The sequence below is a fragment of the Pelodiscus sinensis genome, chromosome 2, assembly GCF_049634645.1.
Source record: "Pelodiscus sinensis isolate JC-2024 chromosome 2, ASM4963464v1, whole genome shotgun sequence".
Lineage (NCBI taxonomy): Eukaryota > Metazoa > Chordata > Testudines > Trionychidae > Pelodiscus > Pelodiscus sinensis.
In genome coordinates this window covers 17,453,855-17,467,372 of record NC_134712.1, presented here as the reverse complement: position 1 = coordinate 17,467,372, position 13,518 = coordinate 17,453,855, and the positions used below count along the sequence as shown (strand labels likewise).

The window sequence follows — 13,518 nt, the reverse complement described above, 5'->3', positions numbered from 1 at the left end:
GATGAAGATTTTAGTGGGAAGAAGAAATGGCTTATTTCAAACCAGATCATCTGAGGTCAAAGAGAAGCATGGCTCAAAAGCGACCACAGACCTGAGAACCAGCAGCTTCTAAATCCAGCTGTGACAGAGTTAAATCTGTGGCATTGGATAACCCAGTCTCCTGCCTGAAATGCAGAGGGGTGAAATCCAGGCCCCAATGAAATTTATGACAAAACTCGTATTGACTTCAATGGAGCCAGGATTTCACCCACTGAGAACAATTCTGCTCCACCTATATGATGTGAAAGGATTCAGTTAAGTAACCAATTTTTTGTGGTAACTTGAGACAGGCTTATTCTGCAATTCCGGTGGATTATCAGAAATCCTGTAGTATCACTAGAGCTGTGCAGTTCTGAGGAGTCTTTGTATGTAGGAAATCCAGATAGAGCTTTTCATGCTTGATAGGTATTATTGAAAATCTGGAGAACTGACAGGACAGGTTTAGGCATCGACACTGATTGTATGGTATGATCACAGTTCCCAAATAAACATTTACGTCCTGTTCACAAACTGGCATAAGAGTTGATTTGTATAGGTTTCTATTCATTTGGATGGGCTCTACTGATCTACTCCCCATCGTCATTTGCCACTGCACCTCTCTGGGTATGTCTACTCTACCCCGCTAGTTCGAACTAGCAGGGGTAATGTAGTCATCCGCAATTGCAAATGAAGCCCGGGATTTGAATTTCACGCGGCACGGGGTTCGAACTAGCCGGCATTTAAAAATGGCGCCGGCCGGCTTTATGCAAATGAAGCCCGGGAAATTCAAATCCCAGGCTTCATTTGCAATTGCAGATGACTACATTACCCCTGCTAGTTCGAACTAGCGGGGTAGTGTAGACATACCCTATGTCACTACCCTTTCCCAGCTGTCCTGTCTCACTTTGCTACTATCTGGGCCCTTCCAAGCATCAGTGAGTAGCTCAAACATATATGGGCTGAAGAGAGCTAAAATCTTGCTCATAATTCTGCAGAGCTTTGCAGATCAGTTATGGACGAGATTTGAATGGAAAGATGCAAACCCTCTTTGCAGCTTTCTGTGGGAAGAGGCTGGTTTTTAATTTGTCTTCTTGTATGTTTATATTTCCTGTATATTTGCACTTTATATTCTCCCCTACCCAGGATGCCAACACCATGTTATCCCTCCTGTCATCAGTCATGACTCCCCTAACAATGCTCTTAATAATCCAGCAGGTGTCACTGTTGAGCAGTAAAAGCTCTCCTTGGGAGACAAGAGCATCTCTGAGACACCACTGATGGTCTGCTTGTTGGGTGAGACACAGATGGGAAACTGTACACTGGCTTTCCTCTTGGTAGAGCATGGCACGTAGCTCACTGAGATGGTGGCCTGCTTCTTTTTAAAACCTGATTGATACAGACAGTTTAGACACCTGTCAGAAAGTACCATGCTTGCAGAAAATTGCAGAGCATGTGCTAATAAATTAGGATCTAATTTGACCATAGAACAGTTAATCAAGAATGCTTCTCTGAAGGAGGCTACGGGGAGGGATAACTGATCCCTTTCTCTATGAATGAACGTAAAAGGCACCATCACCACTGATATAGTCACGTACTACAGTGGCTTTTTGTATTCCTTTGGCACAGAGGAGTCCATGGGCGTACTACAAACTCAGAACAAAGACAGCCTCTGCCCCAAAGAATGTCAAGTAGCATTTTACATACTTAAGTGCCTTTCCTCCTGATGGAAATCAACTCAGCAGTGTAAGCGTCAATGATCTTCAGCCAGCTGTGGGGCAAAAAGACAGTTACTATATGGCAGTAGGAATTTTGGCCAAGTAGACCAGGGCAAGCCTCTATTATGAAATCTGCCTTGGGGATTATAATGTCCATGCAGAGTAGATAAGATGTCAACTTTGGTCTTGTTCAAGAGAGGACAGCAGAGGACACACTGGGGACACACTGAGGACAATTACCCATTGGAGCAAGTTAGAGAGAAATGGTGGATTCTCCAGTGTTTAGGTCTTCAGAACAAGACCCTACCTTCCATGGGTGCCAGCTCCATCCCTCGGGGGTGGGTGGGACTCCAACCCTCAGCTACCACTCCCAGTCTTCTGCTAAGTCACCACCAGCTGACCAGGGGTTTCACGCGGCACTTCCCCAGAACCCGGGGTCAGCTGTGGACTCCCCAGCTGATCCCGAATTCTGCTGAAATGCTGCATGAAGCTGCCACACAGCTGATTCCCAGCTTAGCTGGTGGCGCTGCCCCTTTAAAATGCTACCTTGGCATTTCAAAGGGGCAACACTGCACAGCTGAGCCCAGGATCAGCTGTGTGGCTGCCCCTTTGCAACACCGAAGCAGCATTCAAAGGGGCAGTGCTGTACAGCTGATCGCCAGCTCAGCAGTGTGGCATCTGCCCCTTTGAAATGCTGAGGCGGCGTTTCAAAGGGGTAGCGCTGTGGAGCCCAGGGTCAGCTGGGGATTCCTGGGGAAATGCTGCTGGGGAGTCAGCTGGGGAAATGCCGCTCGGAACCTGAAATTAGCTGGGGAAACCCCATTTAACCCCAGGCTCCATGGTGCTTCAGCGTTTTAAAGGGGGGGAGCACCACACAACTGATCCCTGGCTCAGCTGTTCAGCACTGCCGCTTTTAAGTACCCCTTCTTTCTCCTCCCCACCGCCTTTCGCTGCCTCTCTCTGATAAAGGCAGCAAGAGGAGGTGGGGAAAATCAACTAGTCCTTAACATCCTTAGTCCTGACTTTATACTTCTTCTGGAGCAGTTGGGCGAGAAGTGGGAACAAAGAGGAGGCAGACCCTTGACCCCAATCCCCCAAAGCACAGGCCAGCACACCAGGTGTCAAATTTGATGTTATTCCAAGACAAGCAACATAGGGGAGGGAATGTGTCCCAGACAACCAATGTACCCTCTAATCTTTTCCACCCATGTGCAGAATAAATTTTATGTGCTCCCACGCATGTGTGAATGTGCACTACCAACAAAAACAAAACTGAGTTGTAGGTGCCCTTCTAATCAGCTGGGCAGCATTGGAATCTCTCCTGAGCAGCTGTCCAAGCTCACAGCTTACACGGAACACTGCAGACAGGACTGAAAGGCCTCACAAGGCTACTGCGACTAACAGAGCTACTGCCAGGGTAGTGCTTTTAGGCACCACACTGAGCCAGCTATGCCTAAGGAATGATGTAGCCCTCTCAGAGGTGATCTGCAGAGTAATGCCTTTGTCCTCTATAACTTTCCTCTTGCCCCCAGCCTTCCTCCCTTTCTCTCCTATAGACCCCCCCCCCCCTCCATCTTTTCTCCTTTTCCATGACTGTGTATAACTAGGATGTTTTTCATCCCTCGTCTCTCACCAGCTGTCACTCCCCCTGCTCAGACATAAGAGCAACCAATCAGGAAGCACTACTGATTTTAAACACGTCTTAGGAGTTATTCAGTCTACCAGACACTTTAATCATTTTACAAGAGTGTCAGAGCCACAAAAGGAGAAAGGGGAGGAAAACTGGTTTCTATGTAATTGTGGAAGGAACATGGGAACGCAGAGTTTGAAGAGCAAAATTACAGCCCAAGGCTGTCGTGAGCATTGTTATGCAAATTGACACCAAAGGCAGCTAGGATTTCTCTTCTGAGAGCCTAGCAATACCCAAAGGCACCCATTTTTAATTAGAAATGATCTGAAACACTTACCCCCTCAGTGCACATCAAAATATCTGCGTGTATAACTTAGCCCACATCCTGGTTGGTGACATGCAGACCAGCACCAATATTTACAGAGCCACTAAAAGTCCCAGTGCAATGAGGGCAAGGAGGGTTGTGAAGTGGGAAGGCATATTTCAAAAGGCATGATGACTTGGGAGTCAACCCACTAAGGCCAGATTCATTGCGTGCAGAATGCTCTCCTTGCACATGCTGTGTGTCCAGGAAAGTTTCTACCCTCAGGAAAGATCTGTGCCTGGAGCGCTGGGCACTGAAATTAAGGCCCGCCACTACTCTGGAGTGCAAGCCTATCCAATGCACTAGCCCATCTTTCCTCCCTGTCCAGATTCAGGCTTTCCATTGTGCCCATCTCTACTGCTTTAGAAATATTTGACAACAAAGCAGCACAGAACCTCTGCAAAGGAGGCAGGAGATATATAAAGCTCCTTTGTCCTACCACCAAAATATGAATACCTGCCTGGAAAGCAGCAAGTGTTAACAGGATGTGGCAGTGCCACAGAGCACATGCAGAGGAGCTAGCTGCCTGGTAGAAGGTGGTCCAAGCCCAGGGTATGTCTACACTGCAGAGGTTTTTCAGAAAAACAGCCTTATAAAAAAAATCACTTACAGCCACACTGCAATCACCTTCTTTCGAAAAAAAATCGAAAGAACAAAGGGGTTTTTCCAACATTGGTAAACCTCTTTCTACAAGGAATAAGCCTTTTTCCCGAAAGAGCTCTTTCAGAAAAAGGCGTGTGTGGATGGGGAAGAGGGAGTTCTTTCTAAAGAAGAGGAAAGAGGAAAAAGCACAAGTGCCCTGGTGGCCACTCCATCCATAGTAATCACAGCTTACATGCGAGAGAGCGTCCATTCAGTGTGGCCGCTATCTTTCAAAAAAGAGGATCGCTTTGTCGATGCACTTTTGCTGCGTGGATGCTTTCTTTCAGAAGTTTTTTCAGAAGGTCTCTTCCAGAAAAGCTTATTCCAAAAGAAGCCTGCAGTCTAGACATAGCCTGAGAGATGTTCAATTGCAATAAAAAGTCAGTTACCTTAAAGGAAAACTGCTTGGAAATACTGCAAGTGCTTTGCATACTGCCACCTCATTTTAAAAATTAATGCTTATTCTTGAAGGTCTCCCTAGGCAGATTAAAATCCTAGGAATACATGGGCCACCTTCAAGATGCTGCAACTGCTAATTCATTTATGTCACCCAACAATTATTTCCTACTTCATTAGCCCGCAAATTGCAATGTTCATGTCAGCACTTTTGCTGGCAGTGTTGCAGCCAAAAACAGAGCTACTCTTAAAAATGCAAAGAAGTGTCCTTGGAGCTCAGGTGTTGCAAATCAGAACCATTCCCACGTTCCTCGAGGTGTCAGATGACATTAAAATACTAACTACAGCATGGAAATTACCACTCATGATTGATGACTAATATATGCCAAATGAAGCATGGGGGAGAAAAACATATGCACACATGCTATGACAATAGGTCATTTACTCCATTGACTAGAGGATCACTGGCAAAGTTAGGTTTGCAATATGGTGAGTGGGACACCAACAGGAGTCAAAACAAAGCCCCACTGTGGAAGTGGTCAGTGGTGGATCTTTAGAAAGCAGAAAGAGAGAATAAACTGCTGGAAAGTGATAAAAGTATAATAAAAACCTAATTGTTAAATGCACATGACTTGGAATCAGAACTGAATTCCTGCCTGTGGTGCTGACCTTGTGTAAATTACCCACTTTGTGTGTTCATTTCACCCATGTAACTAAGAGTTGCCTGACTTAAAGTGATCCAGTGAGGGATTAATTACTTAGTGTGAAATGTTTTGAGTTCCTTGTCTGGAACAAACTATGGAAGTACCAATTCTTATAGAGATTGGTTAATATTTTAAATTTGCAAAAGCAGTGATGAGTAGTAGCCATTCCCTTTTGGGATCAGGAATGCTTGATTGGGAAAAAATTGACAGAAAATACAATTTCTACAAATTCAAGAATTTTCCATGGGAAAATGTTGATTTTTGCTGGAAGTTTTTAAATTTTCCATTGGAAGAATCTAAGTGAAATATTTCAGTTTGGGACATTTCAACATTAATCTGTCCTCTGGAGTTGCAGCAGTGCCTCATAGGAGCGGTTTCAGAATTTGTAATAGTCAACCAGTTCTGTACTCAGAGTTTAGATGGGAAATTGATAAATCTTAACATCCTAACGCTTACCGTCTGTATGCACTGGCCATATGGTCAAACAAAAAATAGCAGTTTTGAGGGGATTGATGACCTTGCATTAGGTCACTACAGAAAATCAAGGTTCAATTCCTGGTTCTGCCAGTCTTGTGTGGCACTGGGCTAGTCACTTAGGGTATGTCTACACTACAAAGTTAATTCGAACTAACAGACGCTACACACGCGAACCGCTAGTTCAAACTTAATTCAAACTAGCAGAGCGCTTAATTCGAACTAGGTAAACCTCATTCTACGAGGACTAACACCTAGTTCGAATTAAGGGGTGTGTAGCCCCTTAATTCGAACTAGTGGGAGGCTAGACCTCCCCAGCTTTCCCTGGTGGCCACTCTGGGCACCACCAGGGAAACTCTTCTGCCCCCCTCCCGGCCCCGGAGCCCTTAAAGGGGCACGGGCTGGCTACGGTGCCCGTGCCAGATGCAAGCCTGCCAGCACCCAGCCAGCAGACCCTGCACCTGGCACAGCACGAACCAGCCACCCGCTGCGACCCAGTCCTCCCCCTCTTCCTGGGACCAGGCTGGCAGCTCCCGGGAGCCTGCCCAGGTCCGCAAGAGGTGGGCGCCCGCCTGGTTTAGTGCAGAGATCGTGGACCTCATCCACGACCTCCGCACTAGACACAGGAAAGTGGCCGTCTAGGGCAGGATAGCTGCCAGCCTGGCCACCCAGGAGCAGGTTTGCATGAAAATCAAGGTGGTCCACTGAGACCCTCGACCCTGAGCCCTGAGCTTAGAACGGTCGTACTGGGTCAGACCAAAGGTCCATCTAGCCCAGTAGTCTGTCTGCCGACAGTGGCCAACACTAGGTACCCTGGAGGGGATGGACCGAAGACAATGACCAAGCCATTTGTCTCGTGCCATCCATCTCTAGCCTTCCACAAACAGAGGCCAGGGACACCATTTCTACCCCCTGGCTAATACCACTCCATGGACCCAACCTCCATGACTTTATCTCACTTCTCTTTAAACTCTGTTATAGTTCTAGCCTTCACAGCCTCCTGCAACAAGGAGTTCCACAGGTTGACTATTTGCTTTGTGAAGAAGAACTTTCTGTTGTTAGTTTGAAGCCTCCTACCTATTCATTTCATTTGGTGTCCTTTAGTCCTTCTATTATGGGAAATAATGAAGAACTTTTCTTTATGCACCCTCTCCACACCACTCATGCTTTTATAGACCTCTATCATATCCCCCCTCAGTCTCCTCTTTTCTAAGCTGAAAAGTCCCAGTCTCTTTATCCTCTCTTCATATGGGACCTGTTCCAAACCCCTGATCATTTTAATTGCCCTCCCCTCTCCCACCCTCTCTCTTCCCCTCTCCCACCTCCTTTTCCCAGTCTCCCCGAGTTTTGTTCAATAAAGAGAGTTTCTATTTTTGAACACACGTGTCCTTTATTTTGTACATCAGGAAGGGCGCTAGGGAGGGGTAAATGGAAGGAGGTGGGGGAGGAATGGGGCACGAGCCCCCGATGGGGAGGACTGGGGTGGCTCTGCGGGCTCCCTGGGGTGGAAACTCTCCTGCAGCCCCCCGAGTGCCTCCCCCCAGATGTCAGCCTGCGGCAAGTGCAGCCAGGCTGATGGCCGAGTGCTGTGATGTGCCAAGTGTGGGCACTCAGGGCACTCCAAGACAGGACTGCTTTGCAAGCGGGGAACCCCTGAGAACTGTCTGTCCGGGGTGGGGGTCGGGTCCCTTTAAGCACAGCCCTCGGCTAGCCTGAGACAGCAGCTCCACACTCTAAGTCCTAATCTGATGCCCTGCCGGCACTGCTTCTGGCCATCCTTAACCTCGGTTCAGGGTCCACTCAATGTGGACATGCTAGTTCGAATTAGCAAAATGCTAATTCGAACTAGTTTTTAGGTCTAGATGCACTAGTTCGAATTAGCTTAGTTCAAATTAACTAATTCGAATTAAGTTAGTTCGAATTAGTGCTGTAGTGTAGACATACCCTTATATCCTAATTGGGCAAAATAACTAAGGTCAGGCCTACGTTAATGGAGGGAGACTGACCTAACTATTTAAATTAACTTAGCTATTCACATAGCTGAAGTTGACGTACTTAGATTGATCTTCCACAGTGTCGTTGCTATGGAGTGTCAACAGGAGACATTCTCCTGTCAACTCCCCTTTTACTTCTCATTGAGGAGGAGTGCTGGAGTCCACAGGAGAGTGATCGGTGGTCAATTTATCGTGTCTATGCTAGACTCAGTAAATTGACCCCCGCTGGATCGATTACTGCCCCTATCGCTCCAGCTAGTAGCAAAGATAAGCCCTAATTTTAAGCATAAATTTTAAAAACCAAAAGGGGCCAGTAGGATCCTCTAGTTTGACATCCTGCATAACATAGGTCATAGAGTTTCACCCATGATTTCTCCCTTCAAGACTACAACTTCTGCCTGAGCTAGAAGTATCTCTTACATATGACCAACCACCCCAGTTATATGCTTAAAGTTCAGCTCATATTTTAGACAAACCAAAATTTCCTCTTTCTGAGCCTCAATTCTCCATCTGTAAATTGGAGATATTCTTCTTTTGCCACACTTTGTGTAAACTCTTTATGTCAGGGGTTGTCTCTCTATATCTGTTTGTACCTCACCTCCCACAGCTGGGCCCTAATGTCAGTGGGAGGCGTAGAAGAGTTACCATAATAAAGTTAGCCTGAGAGAAGATCTACCATACCATTAAAGTTTTGGTCACTTTGTTCTCGACTATTGTATTTTGTGACATTTAATTTTTCAACAATATTTCTGTTTTCACGTGAACATAGTAAATTTAACCCTCTGAAAATGTTTACCCAAAAGACATTTCCAGGTTAAACTCTTTGCCCTAACAGAGAACCCACAAATGAAAAATCAGGATATTCCACAGATTTTCCTTGGATCAGTAAATCTTGTATTTTAGAGACTTCAGCTCTTGTGGCAAAGGGAGTTCTCTGTACAAATCTTGTGGGGAAGGGGCTTTAAGAGGAAGAGGCTCCAGGGTAGGATAAGGGGAGGGTTAGGAATGGTCACGGTTATGTTCATAGCTGGTTGAAAATTCTGTCAAAATGCTTTTGACGGGAAGTGGTCATTGAGAAATAAATCAATCCCATTTGCCAAAAATTCAAATTTTTATAAAAAGGTGAAATAATATTGCTTTTGGAGGTTCTGATTTTCCTATTAAAACCAATACAAAATCTTTAAAAAAAAAACCCTGATGAAAATAAAATGAAATTTAGCCTTATATGATTTTGGGTTTTTTTTCAGATTTCTGCTTTCCCCCCACCAGTTCTTTTCATACTGGATCCCCTGGATAGCTGGAAAGCTCATGATGCCATCTAGATGTTTTGTTAGTCTTTAAGGCGCTGCTAAACTATTTGTTTGGGTTTTTTAAGTTTTTCCAATTACCGACTAACTTGGCTACCCCTCTGAAGCTTCACCCACCTGGTCCATCTTGAGCAGCTTGCAGTGCATTCCAGAATGCCATGCTCTGCAGATTGTCTCTGCCTCTTGTGACAGTGCAAGCATATGGGAAGGGTGCATGGAGCCCTTCCCTTGTGTTGCCTAACCAATGGTCAAGTACAGCCACAGCTCTAGAGTATCTAGGGACTAGCAGCCCTGGAGCTGCAAGTGTTCACAAAAGGAAGGTAAAGAGAGGCAGAGCCACAGCCTTGCCTCACCTTCTTCACCAGCCCATGCAGCTGGCCAGAAGCCAACAGAAGAGCAGTCGGCACCAGTCCTAAGGAAATGGGTTGAGGCACAAGAGCACATGCTCGGGTGGTGCATATCTCCAGGGCCATCCTTAGGATTTATGGGGCCCAACACAGTCCTATTAAACTGGCTCCCCTATGTCCAATGGCAGCCCAGGAGTGGGGGAGAGGGATGATGGTTTTTAATGTTGTGACTTTATACTCTTAAGCAAAAAAGAACTAACGAAATATTGTAAAGCAATGTAGAACCAGCAGTTTCCAACCTTTTCCAGATGGGGACCCATTTTGACAGTTCAGGAAGACTTGGTGACCCAAGGCAATTAAAAAACGGGGGAAAGAGGGGGGACAGAGCCACCTGGGAGACACTTGGTGACCCTTTTGAAATGTAATAGCGACCCATATTTGGGTCCTAAACCATAGGTTGGGAAACCCTGCAACTAACAGTAAGGCTACCCCTCTGAAACAGCAAATTCAGAAATTCATAGCATTTACCTGGGGTTGGCAAATGCCTGTTAAATGGCTTCATTACCACTTGAATGGCTCTTTCACGGGTTTGATGTTTTGCTCATAGGTCTGGCAGGCTTTGTCACTTTTAAGCTAACTAGATCCTCTCCAGAGGAAGCAGAGCCACAGAACAGGGATAGGAAGAGGCAAGTTAGTGGACATTAACACCCAGTGGTGCCCCAAAATGTTGGGTGCCCTGTCCAGTTCCATATTCTGCATATGGGTAAGGATGGGCCTGCATATCCCTGCACCATTCCCAGTGCATAGCAGTGTGAAGTTATCATATTCTGGGCCTTTACGCCTCCCCAAATTGTTATAGAGCCAATAGAAAAATCATATCCTACCCATAACTTCATACAAACAGAATTTTTTCCAATGTGGCAGCAGAAACTCTAGATCTCTTTGAGGATTAGGGTACACTAAAATTAGTTGCCTTCAGTGAAATGAAACCTCATCCATCTATACTGTTTCATCGGGTCAAAACATTTGCAGAGATGTATTGGTTCAACTAAGTATTCATCAAGGTGGAGACATGGTCCAGAGGTTTCTGGTCATCAGAGCTTTCTGAACTGAAAATGGACATTGACACAACTGTTCTGTGAAAATGTTCAGAAGTTTGCTAAACATTGAAATGAGAAACCAACTTTAAAAACTCAAAAGCTGCTGCAAAATGGAATCATCATCATCATCTAGACAACCCTAGTAAATATCCGTGCAAGTTCTGAAGATGCAGATTGAGATTTTGATTGAGTGATTGTGGTACAAAGAATACACAAGAAAAAAATCTTAATTGGTCCAAAGCTTCTTTTCTCCCCTTGCTTCATAGCTTAAAACCAGAGAAATATGAAACCCAGCTGTTTCAGTTCGCAGAACATCATAAAAATATTTTTAGATTTTTATTTGCATAGGTAATTCTCACAGGACTTCACTTTGAGCTGCAGGTTCAATGAAACTTAGAAAAATCAATAATCAAACTCTGGGGTGAAATCTTACTTCACTGAAGCCATTGAGAGTTTTGTCATTTATTTCAATAGGGCCAGGATTTCACCAGTGGCATTGATACTAACCCTTATACTGACTGGAATTTGCAGAACACTGGACCCAAGTTTGTTTGAAAGATTTGGATACTCGGGGAGTCTTTGCAAATCCTTTCCTGAGAATAACAAGTCAGGTGAGTTGCCTTAAAGAAAAGTCTTAAAGTAGTTATCAAGAAATCAGCCTATATAGCAATAAAAAAGGGCTTGGTAGAAATTACACTGGAAACAACAGAACTGGATAGTGAATTGTATCTTTTCTACAGGTTTTATGATCCATCTAATTAACTTCTGTATATGGGATGAAATTTCTATTACATTCTATAGGACAATTAAAATACCCATGCCTCCTCCCCCCATATTCCTGTATTACTCTAGTGCAGTGGTGGACAACCTGTGGCCGGAGGGCCAAAGGGGCTCTATGTCTGGGCTACTAGACACATTGTTTACTTTTGCCCATGCACAGGGTTGCCAGATTCTGCTGGTTTCTGTCTGAGTAATTTTTTTCCGGCTGGTATTACTAAATTGACACGTACAAGCCAGGGCATGTGAAGTGAGGTCCATGCTGATTGCACAACAACATTGACTGTGTGGCCCTCTCCATCCAAAGTGCTGCTACGGTTCCATCAGCACACCCCGCAAATTCTAGGTACGCAAGCGCAGGTAGCAAAACTACCCTGTCCCAGGAGAGCCTCTTCGTTCTGACAGTCTTGCAAGCCCACTGAGATGAAGGAGGGATGCTCATGGAGCCCACTTACTAGCCTAGGTTGCCCATCGATGCTCTAGTGCTTAGAAGAGACTCTAAGCAAAATCAGGGCCCCATCATATTAGGTGCCGTGCAAACACATAGTAGAAGACTAGCCCGGATACACAAGAGGACTTGAACACCTACACTGCCATTTTAGATGCCTCAATGTTGAATTTAGATACTGTTAAGATCCTCATAAACCTTGCTCAGTACTATGTAACCTCAGTCACCTTGATTTCCATGTTCTTAGGCTCCTGCCATTGGGGATGTCCCCTGCCCCCTCAGTCCTGACAGCCAGCACCTCTCTCAGGCCTAATGCACCACAGGCTCTTCAAACAAGGCATCCTCTCCTCCCTCCAACACAGACACTTATCTCACCTGCAGAACCCAATCTGGGAGGCATCCTCAGAGCACACCTCATCACCCACAAAATGGCTCAGGGCAGTCTGGTATCCCTTCGCTCAGTGGTTAGGGTGCTCACCTAGGACGTGGGCCATGTCAGTTCACCTTCCCCTGCCCTCTGATGTGGAGAATAGATCTGAGCTTCTAGGCCCATGCCCTAACCATAAGGCTAAAGGTTAGAAGGAAGGCTGCTCCCACCCTCCCTCAGCCACTGTGTGTGGAGTGAGGCTTGTGATACCACATTTCCTGCAAGAACCAGCTTATGAGCTGAACTGCTGGAAAGGGCTGACAGGTGTGAATCCCAAGTATAGATATATGTCTCTTTCTGCGCAGGAAAGAGGTACCAGACTTCCTCAGAGGGGACTTAAGCCATAGCACTCTCTTCAACATTTCTGGCTGGCTAGTTTAGGTAGAGACCTCTCAGGGTGCTGGCCTTGTGGTCCCTTTTTAGGTGCCTATTGCTCCTCATGCAAAGTCTAGGGAGTCTGGGCATCTAACTCAAGGCCAAGGATTCCACTGGGTGGAATTAGCCTACAGTCCCTGCACCAATTTGTTTTTAAAATAAAAACACACTGAAGAATTGGGGCCAAATGTGTGACTTTTAAAGGTTTTTCAACACGTTATGAAGCTGCTCATTTTTTATTTTTTTAAATTTTCAAATTTAAAAAAAAAAGCCTGGTGCGTTTTTTAAATTTAACACTTTGCTTTTTTCTTAAACTAGTTCTACCCTCTAGCAATTCTTCATCCTGTTGTACTTGATCACCCAAGATATTCTCTCAAAGTCTTTTATAGCAACAAAATTCACCAGGCAGTGAGAATGAGCCTAAGAAACATCAGCCCAAAGAGTCTTTATTATGGCAAGTTAAAAACAGCTAGAAAAAGTGATTAATAACATGCCCCTCTAACCAGAATTGTACTCTTACCACTTTTCTACTGTAGGAGTGTTTTCTTTGCTCAAAAATAGTCCTCTCTCTTTTCCTAAATGGAGGAGAGATTTTTGATAAGCTGTGGGTGCTATTTAAAACCCTAAATTGTGGGCGGAGGGAGCTAACATTTATTTCCAGAAAATGAGCAGAATTTCCAAGAGTACCCCAGTAGTGATGCAGCTTTGCAAGGATTGACATCTTCCGTATTGGAAAGTCAGCCACCGCCAGTGTGACAAAAAGATTCCCATGGCACAAATTATGAGAAATAAAAGCCGGG

General features: G+C 45.2%; 2 long non-coding RNA genes across 2 annotated transcripts in view; one reads left to right on the top strand and one right to left on the bottom strand.

Annotated features, from left to right (window-relative positions):
• LOC112545869 (uncharacterized) overlaps positions 1-13,518 on the bottom strand; it is a 289,154-nt gene that overhangs the window by 264,837 nt on the left and 10,799 nt on the right. The window lies entirely within an intron of this gene.
• LOC142826937 (uncharacterized) overlaps positions 11,075-13,518 on the top strand; it is a 36,345-nt gene continuing 33,901 nt past the window's right edge. Inside the window, exon 1 of the long non-coding RNA XR_012901219.1 lies at positions 11,075-11,302. This is a non-coding gene — a long non-coding RNA (uncharacterized LOC142826937). The remainder of the gene's footprint in view (positions 11,303-13,518) is intronic.